Source organism: Mastigoproctus giganteus, chromosome 1, assembly GCF_048544385.1.
Source record: "Mastigoproctus giganteus isolate SK-2022 chromosome 1, ASM4854438v1, whole genome shotgun sequence".
In the NCBI taxonomy this organism is placed as follows: domain Eukaryota; kingdom Metazoa; phylum Arthropoda; class Arachnida; order Uropygi; family Thelyphonidae; genus Mastigoproctus; species Mastigoproctus giganteus.
The window spans coordinates 145281405-145294418 of record NC_143575.1 but is presented as its reverse complement, the minus strand read 5'-3'; the positions used below and the strand labels follow the sequence as shown (position 1 = coordinate 145294418).

At 39.4% G+C, this 13014-nt stretch overlaps 1 protein-coding gene across 1 annotated transcript in view; it reads right to left on the bottom strand.

Moving 5' to 3' along the window:
• The window catches only part of Elp2 (elongator complex protein 2), a 407540-nt gene that overhangs the window by 74025 nt on the left and 320501 nt on the right, over positions 1–13014 (bottom strand). The window lies entirely within an intron of this gene.

The window sequence follows — 13014 nt, the reverse complement described above, 5'->3', positions numbered from 1 at the left end:
TCTGCTTGTCAAAGCTGAAGATGTTTACTACCACCATGTAACGTAAATCTCTATTTCATAATGAATGATACTGTGTTTATCAAAAAATTCTCAACATGCGCTTGCATCCACTCATCTCTTCGGTTACCAAATTTCATCTAGTAATGCAGGAAATTTTAATTTAAGATTGATATACTCCTTACATTGATGACAATTAAAATAATCATCAGCTGAGTTAGGATTAGCTACTAAATTGATCTTTGAGTACATACACAGGTTTAGGTTTTGTTGCATTACTGACAAATATCAAAGTGTCAAAATACGTCTGGTAACATTTGAAATAGATTACCCCAGTGAAATATTTTTTGTTTATGATTTGATTTCAGTTTTCACTGGTGCATGGGCAACTAAGGCCATGATGTGTGAAGTCCAATATTTAAAAATTAACAGGACACAAGTAACGTAAAAATGATATATCAGTATATACAAATGGCTAAAAGACAAGTAGATTTAGATAAAGATAAATTCAGGTAAAAAAGAATATACAAGATGTGTATAAAGGTTTGTGATTTTTAAAAAGTTAAAAACTGAGGAATATCATCTTTGTCAGTTAAATCTGACTGAGCATATATGACTGAGAGAGAAGGATGAAGGGGCCAGCCAAGTTTCGAATCCATAACTGAAATAGTTCTAGGTGAGGGTAACCCACTTAGAACTATTTCAGTTCTAGGTGAGTTACTAACATATTAACTGCCCCTTGTATATGTATAAAATTATTATTAAACTTACATAATTTATTTTGTAAGTTTAATTCTCTCTCTCTTTTTGTTGATTGCTGAACCTCTGATGAGCTTAATAAAGCATGCTTCTCAGAAGATCTTTCAGGAGTATAAAGTCAGTTTTAAGGATGGCTTTGTTAGAGAAATTCCATGAGCTTCTGCAACTAAGGGCATGGGTTGCAGTTTCAGATTTATCAATTCTTCCATATTGAGTATCTTTCCTGTGTCTTCCATTGTTTTTTTAGTCTTCTTTAGGAATAACCAAGGTATGATGGATTGCTTTGGCAATGCACGTAATAGACTGAGCTTCTGCAACTAAGGGCATGGGTTGCAGTTTCAGATTTATCAATTCTTCCATATTGAGTATCTTTCCTGTGTCTTCCATTGTTTTTTTAGTCTTCTTTAGGAATAACCAAGGTATGATGGATTGCTTTGGCAATGCACGTAATAGACTGAACTTCTGTGGTTGGATGGACATCCAACCCCCCCCCCATGGAGATGCAAGAGATCTTTGATATAGTACACTACAATTTATCCCACACAAAAATTTTAGGAAAACCTAGAAGATGCCTTAGAGAGTTGTAACAGGTTGAGGTCCTTGAGGTTGCCACAGACATTCTCTCAGATATGCCAGACAAGCTGTACTTGCTACCTGTGAGTCTAAAATGCTGATGGAACTGATATTGGGACAGCCAAATCCTCTGCTTGCACCTTCACGATGGTGGGGCTGTTAATAATCCTGGGTATAACCTCCATGCACAAGCACACTATGGGTGACCACCCAGGTGTGAACCAATAAGCAGGGGTCGAGGTGTGGCGCCCACACCTGTTACTAGGCAATACTAGGTGGTAGATGACTCTCATCAACCGGTGCAATACCACCACTTTGCTTATTGGAGGCCTGAAGTGGTGGAACCCATGTTTAGTCTCCAGAGCTAAGTTCCGGTCAACCCTTCCCCACCTCTTCCATCATGCAGTATGACCGATGACTTTTGAGGTTATGATGAACATCACGGCGAGATCCAATCTTCCTTACATTTCAAGGGTACAGCTCTAAAACGGTGTTAGCAGGTCGGCTGCTAGTTAGTACACCGGACTGAACCTATTGGTAACTCTCTAGGAGGCTTCCGGATCAGCTAGTGTATAATCTTGCTACCTCTACTCTACCAGAGAGTGACTGGAGGGAGTCCGAGTAGTGTGTATGCAGGGGGGGGGGGCACATCATGTCAACGATTTAGCTTTATTCTTACCATGTGTACACCATTCCCAAAAATATCATTACTTCATACAGCATGTCTCTCCCCCCCACTTTTTTTTACTACTGAATACACCACGAATTGTCAAATTAATAGAGGAAGCTTATCTGCGAAAAGATCTAAACCTCCCAAACACTTCCTAGTTCATTTCACAAATATACGTGGTCTCAGTTCTAATCTCAACGATATCAATTTTCACTTGCAGTCTGCCAAATCCCATGTACTTTTTCTGACAGAATCTCAGTTATCAGTTGATTCAACTACTGCTCAGCTCACTTGCCCAAAGGGCTCACATCTTGTGAGTATGGACTTGGCACACTCAGGGTCCTGATCTAGATATCATCGTTCTTCTCTTTCTTGGCGATTCTTTTCTACCTCTCTCTCTAAGGGTAACTCGGAAGTTTTTTTCTGGCCGTTGCAGCATAAGCCTCAGGCTTCCTTGCACCATATGGCTAATAATAATAATAACTATTCACTATATGATTCCTTTCGTCTCAAAGGTGGTACTTGTGCATATATCCATTCCGATATTCCCCTTGAGAGACTTGGTAATTTGGAATCTCCTCTTAGCATTAGTAGAGGCATATGATGCAAGAAAGCAAGCTCATGCAGCATTAGATGATAAAAAAAAAAAAAAAAAAAAACACTTCCACTTCACCCCTCCAACTGAGCCTTACATTTATTTACGCAATCAACTTCCACAACAAGGGATAGAAGTCTCTTCCACCAACCAACTACCCGCTGGCTAAAGACAAATTTCCGCACATCTATCCTATATCTGTCTTTCCTCAATCTGAATTTATGCCCTCTCAGGTGATTATTCTGAGCAAGAGGAAGAATCCCATCGGCATTGAGCATGCTCAAACAATTCAAGACTTTATACACCTTTATCAGATCACCTCCCCTGTGCCTAGTCTCCAGACACTGTAATTTGCAAAACTTAAGCCTTTCTTCATAAGGGCAACCCTTTGTTCCATTCACTAATCTTGTTGCCCTTCTTTGTACTCGTTCCAGCACTCTACATCCTTCTTGAAATGAGGCCTCCAGACCTGTATACAGTACTCAAGGTGCGACCTGACCATTGCCTTATACAAGGGAATAATCACCTCCTTATCCCTGCTAGAAAAATTCCTGTATATCATTGACAAGACACAATGAGCTACTCTTGCAGCCCGCCTGCACTGCTTAGAGAACTTCATATTTGCCTGTACGATTACCCCCAGGTCCTTTTCACTCTCTACCACTGTCAGTGTAGTACCACAGAGTTGATACGTTGCTCTGGGGTTGCTGTTTCCCATATGTGGTACTTTACATTTGTCAATGTTAAACTTCATTTGCCACCTCTCATCCCATCTGCTCAACCTTTCCACATCCTGTTGCAGTAGCATAGTGTCAGTAGTGTCCTTAACAACCCTGCCAACTTTGTATCATCTGCAAACTTGGACATTAAGCTTGATATACCATCATCAATATTATTTATAAATACAGAAAACAATAATGGACCCAACACTGAACCCTGAGGGACTCCACTAATAACATTAGTCCACGATGAGCAGTGTTCATTGATTACCACTCTCTCTCCACCCTCAACCACCCCTTTATCCATAGCAGCAATTTTCCTCCAATGCCACACTGCTCCAATTTGTGCAGCAGAGTTCTATGTGTAACAGTATCAAAACCCTTTCTATGATCCAAGTATATAATATCAAAGTTATTCCCTGCATCCAGTTCTTTTGTGACTGGATCGTAGTATCCAATCAAATTGGTCAGGCAAGACTTTCCCTTAACAAAACCATGCTGTCCGAGCTATAACTGATCTTGTCTAGATGATCCTGCAGTGCTTCTTTAACCAGTGCCTCCATTAATTTTCCTGGAACAGAAGTTAAATTCTGTTCTATGGGTACCTTCCCTGAGTCCAAGGAAGCTCTCATAATTATGGGTAAGGATTTGCTTACTTCCGTTGCTGCCTCCTTTAATATAACTGGATAGATCCCATCCACCTTCTTTGTGCCTTTCCTGTGTTTGTCTTCAACAATTTCTGCTCCACTTTCCTCTCAGTTGTTACAAGATTATCTAGCTTACTGCCAGAGTTGAATACACCTCTGGCAATCCCCTCGCTGAATAACTCGTCATGTGTGAATATCGATTCAAAATATTCATTTAGTTTGTTAGCTACCTGAGCAGGATCATCAACGTTGAAGCATCGATATCAAGTGGACCAATCTGATTCATCCCCTTCCTTCTAGAGTTTACATAAGTAAAGAACTCTTTGCTGTTTTTCTTTGCATCCTTTGCCAAAGATTTCTCGTAATCTGCCTTCGCCTGCCTAACCTCCTTTGTAATTTGGTTACAGATCAACTTATATCTATCATAGGCTTCTGTATCACATGTTAATTTATATGTATCCCTTGCATTTTTCTTCTCTGCCATGTCTCATTAGTTCATCTGACTCCATTTAGGCCTAAACCTTGAACAATATTTCTTAGTTGGTATGTAAAGCCTAGTAGCTTCCAAGATAAGTTCTTTGAATGCTTCCCATTTTGAATTTGCTGTTGGTAACATCACCAGTTGGTCTCACTGTATAGAATTTAAATACTGTCTCAGACCATCATAGTCACCTTTACAATAGGTAACCCTGATGGTAGTTACCTGTTTGAGTAAATCCCACTTCAGCACACAGTGATCACTGCCACTTAGTGGTTCCTTTATCTGCAGATTCTTAATGCATGAAGAATCACTACTGATAATCAAATCAAGAGTACTACTTCCTCTAGTTGCCTCCCGAACATGCTGATGTAGAAAAACAATCATCCAATAAATCCACAAAAGCCTTGCTAGTGTGTGAGTGACCAACCCACAAATTCCAGTCAATATCTGGGAAATTAAAATCCCCCATTATAAGTCTCTCTGATTTACTGGCCCACTCTATTTCCCTGTACAGTTTCTTATTATACTCATCAGAGTCATTAAGCCTATAGCACACTGCTACTCTTAATTTTGATCTCCCAATGCTTATGTCACACCATAAGCATTTTCGATCTTCTCTGGCTTAAAATCTCTCTACCTCGTTGTGTCAAATTCATCTGTTGTCTCTACCATTCTCCCAACTCCACTAATCACTTGGAGTTCTTTGACTTCCTCTCTTTGCTACTTGACTTTCTCCAGTCCAACTTTCCTAACAGTGAGGTAAATTTCCTTAGTGATTTTAATGTTCACACTCCAGCTGGCTTCCGTTTTCTAGTCACACTGACCTAGCTGGTCGAGATGCTGAGGCTTTTGCAATTACTAATGACCTTGCACAGATTGTTCATTGAGATACAAGAATACCAGACAATCCTAACCACAGCCAATACGCTTGATCTTTTTCTCACAAAAAACCCTTCTAAATACATGGTCGAAGTGAGTGGTCTTTTAGGCACCTCAGATCACAACTTGGTGATTGTCTCTTCTCCAATGGAACCTTTCTCTAATGGCTATTCCCAACCTTGTATTGTTTGGCATTAAAAGAATGCAAAATGGGATAACCTGCGAGATTTCTTTTCTTCTTTTCCTTGGTCGGATTACTGTTTCAAAACTTCTCATGTCAATGTTTGCTCAGATCGTGTCAGTGAAATTATTCTTGTAGGAATGGAATATTTTATTCCACACAAAGAATAAAGTGAAATCACTATTTCTTTTTAAGGATGTCCACTTTAACATCCCATCATTTATTTAAACCTTGATTTCCAATAAATGTGCTAAAGCTGTTCACGAAAAGAACGTTGGCTTGTTTCCAATTCTTCAGTTTCATTTGTTGAGTACTCCAAAGCTCGCAACAACTGTAAAGCAGTTATTAATCAGTCCAAACTAGATTTTGAACAGGCTAAGAGTAGAAATCTTGCTTCTTGCCCTAATGGTAGTCAAACATTCTGGTCTCCTGCTAAAGTTATTGGCCGCAACTTTTGCCTGTCTCTGCTCCCACTTCTGTCAAAACCAGATTGCTGTTGTCACTGCAGCCAGGGTTAAAGCTGACCTGCTAGCATCGCATTTTTCTTCCAACTCATGTATTAATGATCTTGATAAAACATCTCCCACCATTCCCAACACGCTCCATTCAACGGCTCCTGTGGTCTTCCACTAAAAGGATATCAAAAGGATTTTGATGAATCTTGATGCTAAGAAAGGTCCTTCTGTTTTTCCTTCTGCTTAGAAATTTGCTCATATCCAGCCAGTTTCTAAAAAGTGTGACAAATCCCTCCCATCCAATCATCGTTCCATTGCAATTACTTCTACTCTTTCTAAAGTAATGGAGAAATCAATTAAACGCCAACTCTTAAACTACCCAGAAACGTTCCGTCTGATCAACCATCGCCAGTATGGATTCCGCCAGTGTCGACCCACATGTGATATTCTGCTTATGTTTTCCATTTATGGACAAATTCAGTGAAACACAAGCAGTTGCTCTTGACATCTCAAAGGCTTTCGACTGTGTTTGGCATAAAGGTCTTCTAAACAAGCTTCCATCTTATTCTTCTTATTCTTGCATCTTATATATGGTTTGCCAACTGTTTTTTGTAACTGGTTATCCAGTTTTCTCTCTGATTGCTCACTGAGGGTGATGATAGATGGCTGTCTAACATTCTCCAGTAATTCAGGTGTCCTCCAAGGTTCAGTTCTTTCCCCCACTCTTTACCTCTTGTATATTAATGACCTTCTTCCACTGACTGACATTGCCTTCCACTTTCTCCATTTTGAGAAACCTTGCCCTGCTCAATCAGTTTCAACTTCTTGAATATTCACTACCAATTCCTTAAATGCTGATCTCCAAGTAATTCTCCAGTGGGTTGTTGTTATGCAAATTTCATGACACAATGGCAACTATGGCCAATATGTGTCTGTCAGAGTCACTATGTTCATTTTAATGATTTTTGGATATATCAATATGTATTTATTATTCCAAGATGTTTAATATACATAAAGAACTCACTTAGGTTTGCTTTGTCACCAAGTATATGAAAGAGGGTTACAGGAGCTTGCAAGTTTGCTAATGATTGGAAGGAAGTGGTTCAAATGGCTGAATAGGATGGACAATCAATCAGAATGTACCTTACTGTAAGTTGTATCTGACTGACAGAGCAGAGCAGGGGATGTTCTCATAGAAGTAAATGTTTGTGAGTGAGGAAGGTATGCCCAATACTCAGTCTTGTCAATATAACTTCTTCCTGTCTATTTGTACGTGAGCTTGTACGCTATGTTCATGGCGTACAAGCTCACGTACAAATAGAGAGGAGCTTGTACGCCATGAACATAGATTTTTTTTTTTTTATTCTGCAGAGTTTATTGCAAGGTTGGTCCCTCCAAAGTTATTTCCAAACGGAAGTATATTTGGTATGAAATACATCCCTATAATCTGTAAATGGTACAAACTGAAAGTTATCTTGTATATTAATATCCGGATTTTTTGCAGTTTGGTCTGCATGATTATTTCCTGGGATTCCAACGTTGTTGGGAATCCAAAAGATAGACACTTGTTTTCTTGCTTTATGCAAAATTCCGAGTTGTTTTTTTAAGGTGCTGAATCAAGGAATTTGAGGAATATTTGCTATTCTGTAGAGCTGCTGCTGCATTAAGAGAGTCAGTATAGATTAGAGTAGGTAGAAGTTTGTGCTCGGTAATATCATCCAGTGCTAGTTTAATAGCATATAATTCTGCTGTGAAAATACTGCAATCATGAGGCAAGGAGACAGTATAGTATTAGTATTAGTATTAGTATTAGTAACGGCCACATGGTGCAAGAAAGCCCACGGCTTATGCTGCACCAGCCAAAAAAAAAAAAAAAAAAAAAATCCGAACAAAACAATGATAAAAACAAAAAAAAAATAATAATAATAAATAAATAACTAAATAATAATAATTAATAAATAAAAAAATAAAATAAAAAGGAAATTAAACCTATCATCCTATGTGCTTCCCTTACCCGAAAGTACTATCCAGATGACCTTTGAATTTCCCCAAACTGTCGGCCTCTACCACCCATGAAGGCAACTTATTCCAGTAATTTATAACTCGCTGGCTAAAATAGAACTTCCTGCAATCCAATCTAAACATTTCCCCCCGTAACTTGAATTTATGTCCCCTAGTTCTAGCATCATTTATAATCTTGAAAATTTTGTCCTCATTCATTTTACTGATGCCTCTCAGAGCCTTAAACACCTCAATCAAATCTCCTCTAAGGTGTCTAGTTTCCAAACTCTGCAACCCACATATTCGAAGTCTTTCTTCATAAGGACGCCCTTTTGCCGATCTCACCAGGCGAGTTACCCTTCTTTGCACCCTTTCAAGAAGCTCGATGTCTTTCTTCAGGTGTGGTCTCCATACTTGAACACAGTATTCCAAGTGTGGTCTAACATAAGCCTTATATAATGGGATTATCACGTCCCTATCTCTACTTGCAAAAGTTCGATAGATCATCGATAGGACACCATGGGCCTTCCTTGCAACCTGTTTACAATGCTCAGAGAATTTCATGTCTGACCGTATCGTAACACCCAAGTCCCTTTCCTCCAGTACTGGCTTTAGTTGAACTCCACCAAGTGAATAAGTTTTTTTGGGATTACTGTTTCCCAGGTGTAATACCTTACACTTTGTTGGATTAAAGCACAGCTGCCATTTTTCTGACCATTCTTGAAGTCTATCTAGGTCTCTCTGAAGAAGCTCAGCTTGACAGTGATCATTAACTACTCTACCAATTTTAACATCATCTGCAAATTTAGACATTATGCCCTCTATCCCTTCATCAATGTCGTTTATGAAAATTAAAAACAACAGTGGTCCTAATACTGATCCTTGGGGAACCCCACTTCTTACATCAACCCAATCTGAGGAATAGCCATTTATCACAACCCTCTGCCTCCTGCCCTGAAGCCATCCTTCTATCCATCTAAGGATTTTCCCAGTGATTCCAACCTGTTCCAGCTTATAAAGCAACCGCTCATGTGGGACTGAGTCAAAAGCTTTGCTGAAATCTAAATAAACAATGTCGAAATTATTCCCTAAATCCAGCTCGTGAGTGACCCTTTCGAAATAGCGAACCAGATTTGTTAAACATGATTTTCCCTTTACGAAACCATGCTGAGTATCCTTGAGAATTTCAATTCGATCCAAATGATCCTGAATTCCACCCTTGATCATTGCCTCCATGATTTTCCCTACTACTGAAGTCAGACTGATAGGTCGATAATTTCCAACTTCACTTTTAGAGCCACCCTTATGTATGGGAGATACATTTGCACTTTTCCAATCCAAGGGAATCTCCCCAGAGTCTAATGATGCTCGCATAATTAGCCTCAATGGTTCAATGCACTCGCTTGCTGCCTCTCTTAAGATTATAGGGTATATTCCATCAACTCCAGGAGCCTTACTGGTCTGTAGGCTCGAAAGTTTTTTCATTAAATAATCTTGCGAAATTTCAATATCATTAATTACATATTTTTTAACTTCGCTCCCACAATTTCCCTTTGCCACAAAAGGTTTTTCATTTGTAAATATTGATGCAAAATAACTGTTGAGTTCATCTGCAACGGCAGCTGGTGTATTTATTACTATCCCCTTTCCCTTACATAAAGGACCGATCTGGTTTGTCCTGCTCTTCTTGGCATTTATATATGTGAAGAATTCTTTATCCCCCCTCTTTGCTCTGTTTGCTAGTGATTTCTCATAAACTGCCTTTGCCTGTCGAACCTTTTCTGTGGCTCTATTGCACATCACCTTGTAGCTGTTATAGGCTTCAGTACTTTTTATTGTTCTGTAACCTTTCCATGCCACCTTTTTCTGCTCAAGTAATGCGGCAACTTCACTAGTCATCCAACTTGGAACCCTCCTCGTGGAGTATTTTTTTAATGGTATATACGCATTCAAGGCATCTGTGATTAATGTTTTAAAAGCGTACCACAGTTCAATTGTATTCATTCTCTGCGCGATATCTACCCAGTTAATAGAGGCCATGTAGTACCTTAAGGCATCGTAATTTCCTTTTCTGAAATTAAAACCCATTCCTTTGCCTTTTACTTCTGCTACCTCTCTCGTCATCATCCACCGTAGAACTCCGTGATCACTTCCTGCTACTGGTTCCTCTACTGTCAGCCCTGTTATGTCATCTGATTCATGTGTGATGATGAGGTCTAGGATATTCTTTTCTCTAGTATTTTCCCTGACATGTTGATACAAATAACAGTCATCTAGTTGATTTAAAAATTTTGTTCCCCATGTCGAGTTTCCTTCCCATTTACTCCAATCAATTAGAGGCAGATTGAAATCACCCATAATAAGGCATTGATGCTTACTTGCCCATTCCATTTGCATGTAGAGGCTTTTGTCATAATCTTCACAATCACCTGGTCTGTAGATTACTCCTACTCGCATTATACCTTTGTTTCCAACTATCTCACACCATACAGACTCTATACTAGCATGTGAGACGTCTGAATCCGGGAAAGCTATCGTCGCACTCAGGCTGCTTCTGATAAGAAGCATTACCCCACCACCCCTTCTATCTAACCTATCCTTCCTAAATACATTATACAAGCCGTACTGAAACTCATCATCCCCAATTTCTGGGTGGCACCACGTCTCTGTAAGCCCTATTATGTCCGCGTTACTTGTTTTAACCAGCAGTTCGAATTCGCTCATTTTATTGACGACACTTCTAACGTTACTGTATAAACAATTAAGATTTACTGTTCTTGTATATTTAACAACCCTAACACAACCCTTGAAGTTTTTTAGGCTCTCTTCCCTGGCATTAGCTACCCGCCCACGTGAAACGTTTGTGCCCCCAGAACATCTAGATAATACGTCCAGTTGGGGTAACAGATAAGAACTCTTGAGGTATGTGCAAGAGTTACTTTGACCAATATTATCAGATAAACGCGTGTCAGTATTACCCACATCCCCCCTAACTAGCAGTTTCCCTGAACCTTTAAGGTATCCTCAATAATACTGGCAAAAACTTTTGCACCACCTTTGTTTAAGTGTATCCCGTCTCTACAAAACAAATTCCTTCTACCTACAAGTGTGGGCCATGCTGATAGAAATTTACCCCCTAAAGCCTTGCAGATTCCTTCAAGTCTTGAGTTAATCCACAAGGCTCTTAACATATAATCCCTCCTATCGTGTCTGGGCAGAATTGCAGACACATAGACATTATGGCCTAGCTCGCGACATTTCCTCAGCATGGTCCTGTATTTTTCCAACAAATCGTCAGATCGTGTACGTTTAATATCGTTTGTCCCCACATGAATAATAATATTTTCTTTACCCCCTTTAAAATCTGACAGTCTGTTGGTGACATCATCAATAGTTGCTCCCGGCAGACATACCCTGGTTCTCCTCCACCTATCTTTATTACAAAAAATATTCCCCGTTTCCCTGACAATGGAGTCTCCTAATAATACAATGTCATTTTTAACCAGAGTAGTTTGCACTTGGTTTTTCTGTTTTGAGGCTCGAATCGGGTGTGCATCACTTGGTAGATTGCTGGAGTTTTGAGTCCCTGACGAGCTCCCAGATGCATTATTTTCGAGGGCAAGCACTCGTTTTTTCAGGGACTCAAATTGTTCCCTCAGTGCACCAAATTGTAATTTAAGATCGGTGCACTCCTTACATCGATCACAAAGAAAAGAATCCCCAGGTGAGGTAGGATTAGTCACCAGGTCGACCTTGGAAAACATTCCACAGGTTCCACAACGGATTAAATCATGACTCACCCGTAAATCGCCATCTGCTATTTCCGTGTGAGTCACGATACCCTGTGACGTGTTTAAGGCAGATCTCGTAACAACCATTATAAAATTAAATAAATATCAATGAAAGTAACTTTAAAAAATTATATCTATAATATTATTAAAATCAAACAGTTACAGGAAAACCTATAACAAAATAATCCAACAATATCTAAATAAATCAAATATTTAAAAGCACTATCCAAAAGTAAACCACTTAACTGAGGAGCCCTGTCTAAGCGCGTCCGCTCACCTCGAATGCCAACCTCGAAAAAAGTATATTCTGGTACCTACTGTGGCACCTACTGAGTTATTCGATTTTGATCCATCCATGTAAATCTGATGACTGTTTCTATTTTCATAACTGTGCAGTGCGTGGAGCTTCTGTATAATGATTGGAGAGATCTCTTTTTTATTCCTGTTTGTAAAATGTGATATGGACAAAGGCACAGTCGGCATCCAAGGAGGTTCTGAGTTTATATCTACTCCAAACTCGAGCTAAGTGTCTGAGACACAGTCCTACCGGTTTATTTTCATTTGGCTTGCAATCATAATTACTCGTCCACAGTGGATCATGAATAATGGACCAATTTGCATGTGAGGGTTGACTACATTTTTTTCCGCATACATGCACAAAATCCTTCAGACTATCAAACCAAAGCTAAGTAATGTCAAGATCAGGGACAAAGGAATCATTCTTGAAACAGCCACGAAATTTGACTTAGATAAGATAAAGTGGATACTAGAAGTGGAAACTCCTTTTGGTCCTGGGTTGTGTCTTTTCACTCAGGTCCAGCCCCGTCACAGGGAGGCAGGAGTAGTGCCACCAAGTGAGTAAAATAGAAGGTTAGTACACAGAAAAATTAAGAAAAGTTACTTTCCTTTCTGGAAACTTCTTCCAAGGGGAAAACTTATCTCTCTATAATTGCAGCAGAAGTCGCAGAGAAGATCGCTTGGCCTCAAGATTCACTTGGCACACAGGGCTAATTCTCCAGTGGGGCAAAGACAACTTAGTTGATTTCAATCCTTCTAAAAGTCAGTCTTTTCTTATATCTCGCAAAAAGGATTCTTCTGCTCCTATGATTATCTTTGGTGACACTCCGATTTCTAGGCAAAATGATATATCTCTTTTAGGGATTACCCTGACTTCTAATCTCTCTCTTGACACAAGCACATTACAAATATTGCTTCCTATGCATCTAAAAAACATGGTTCTCTTTTGGTCTCAGCGTTACTTTTCTT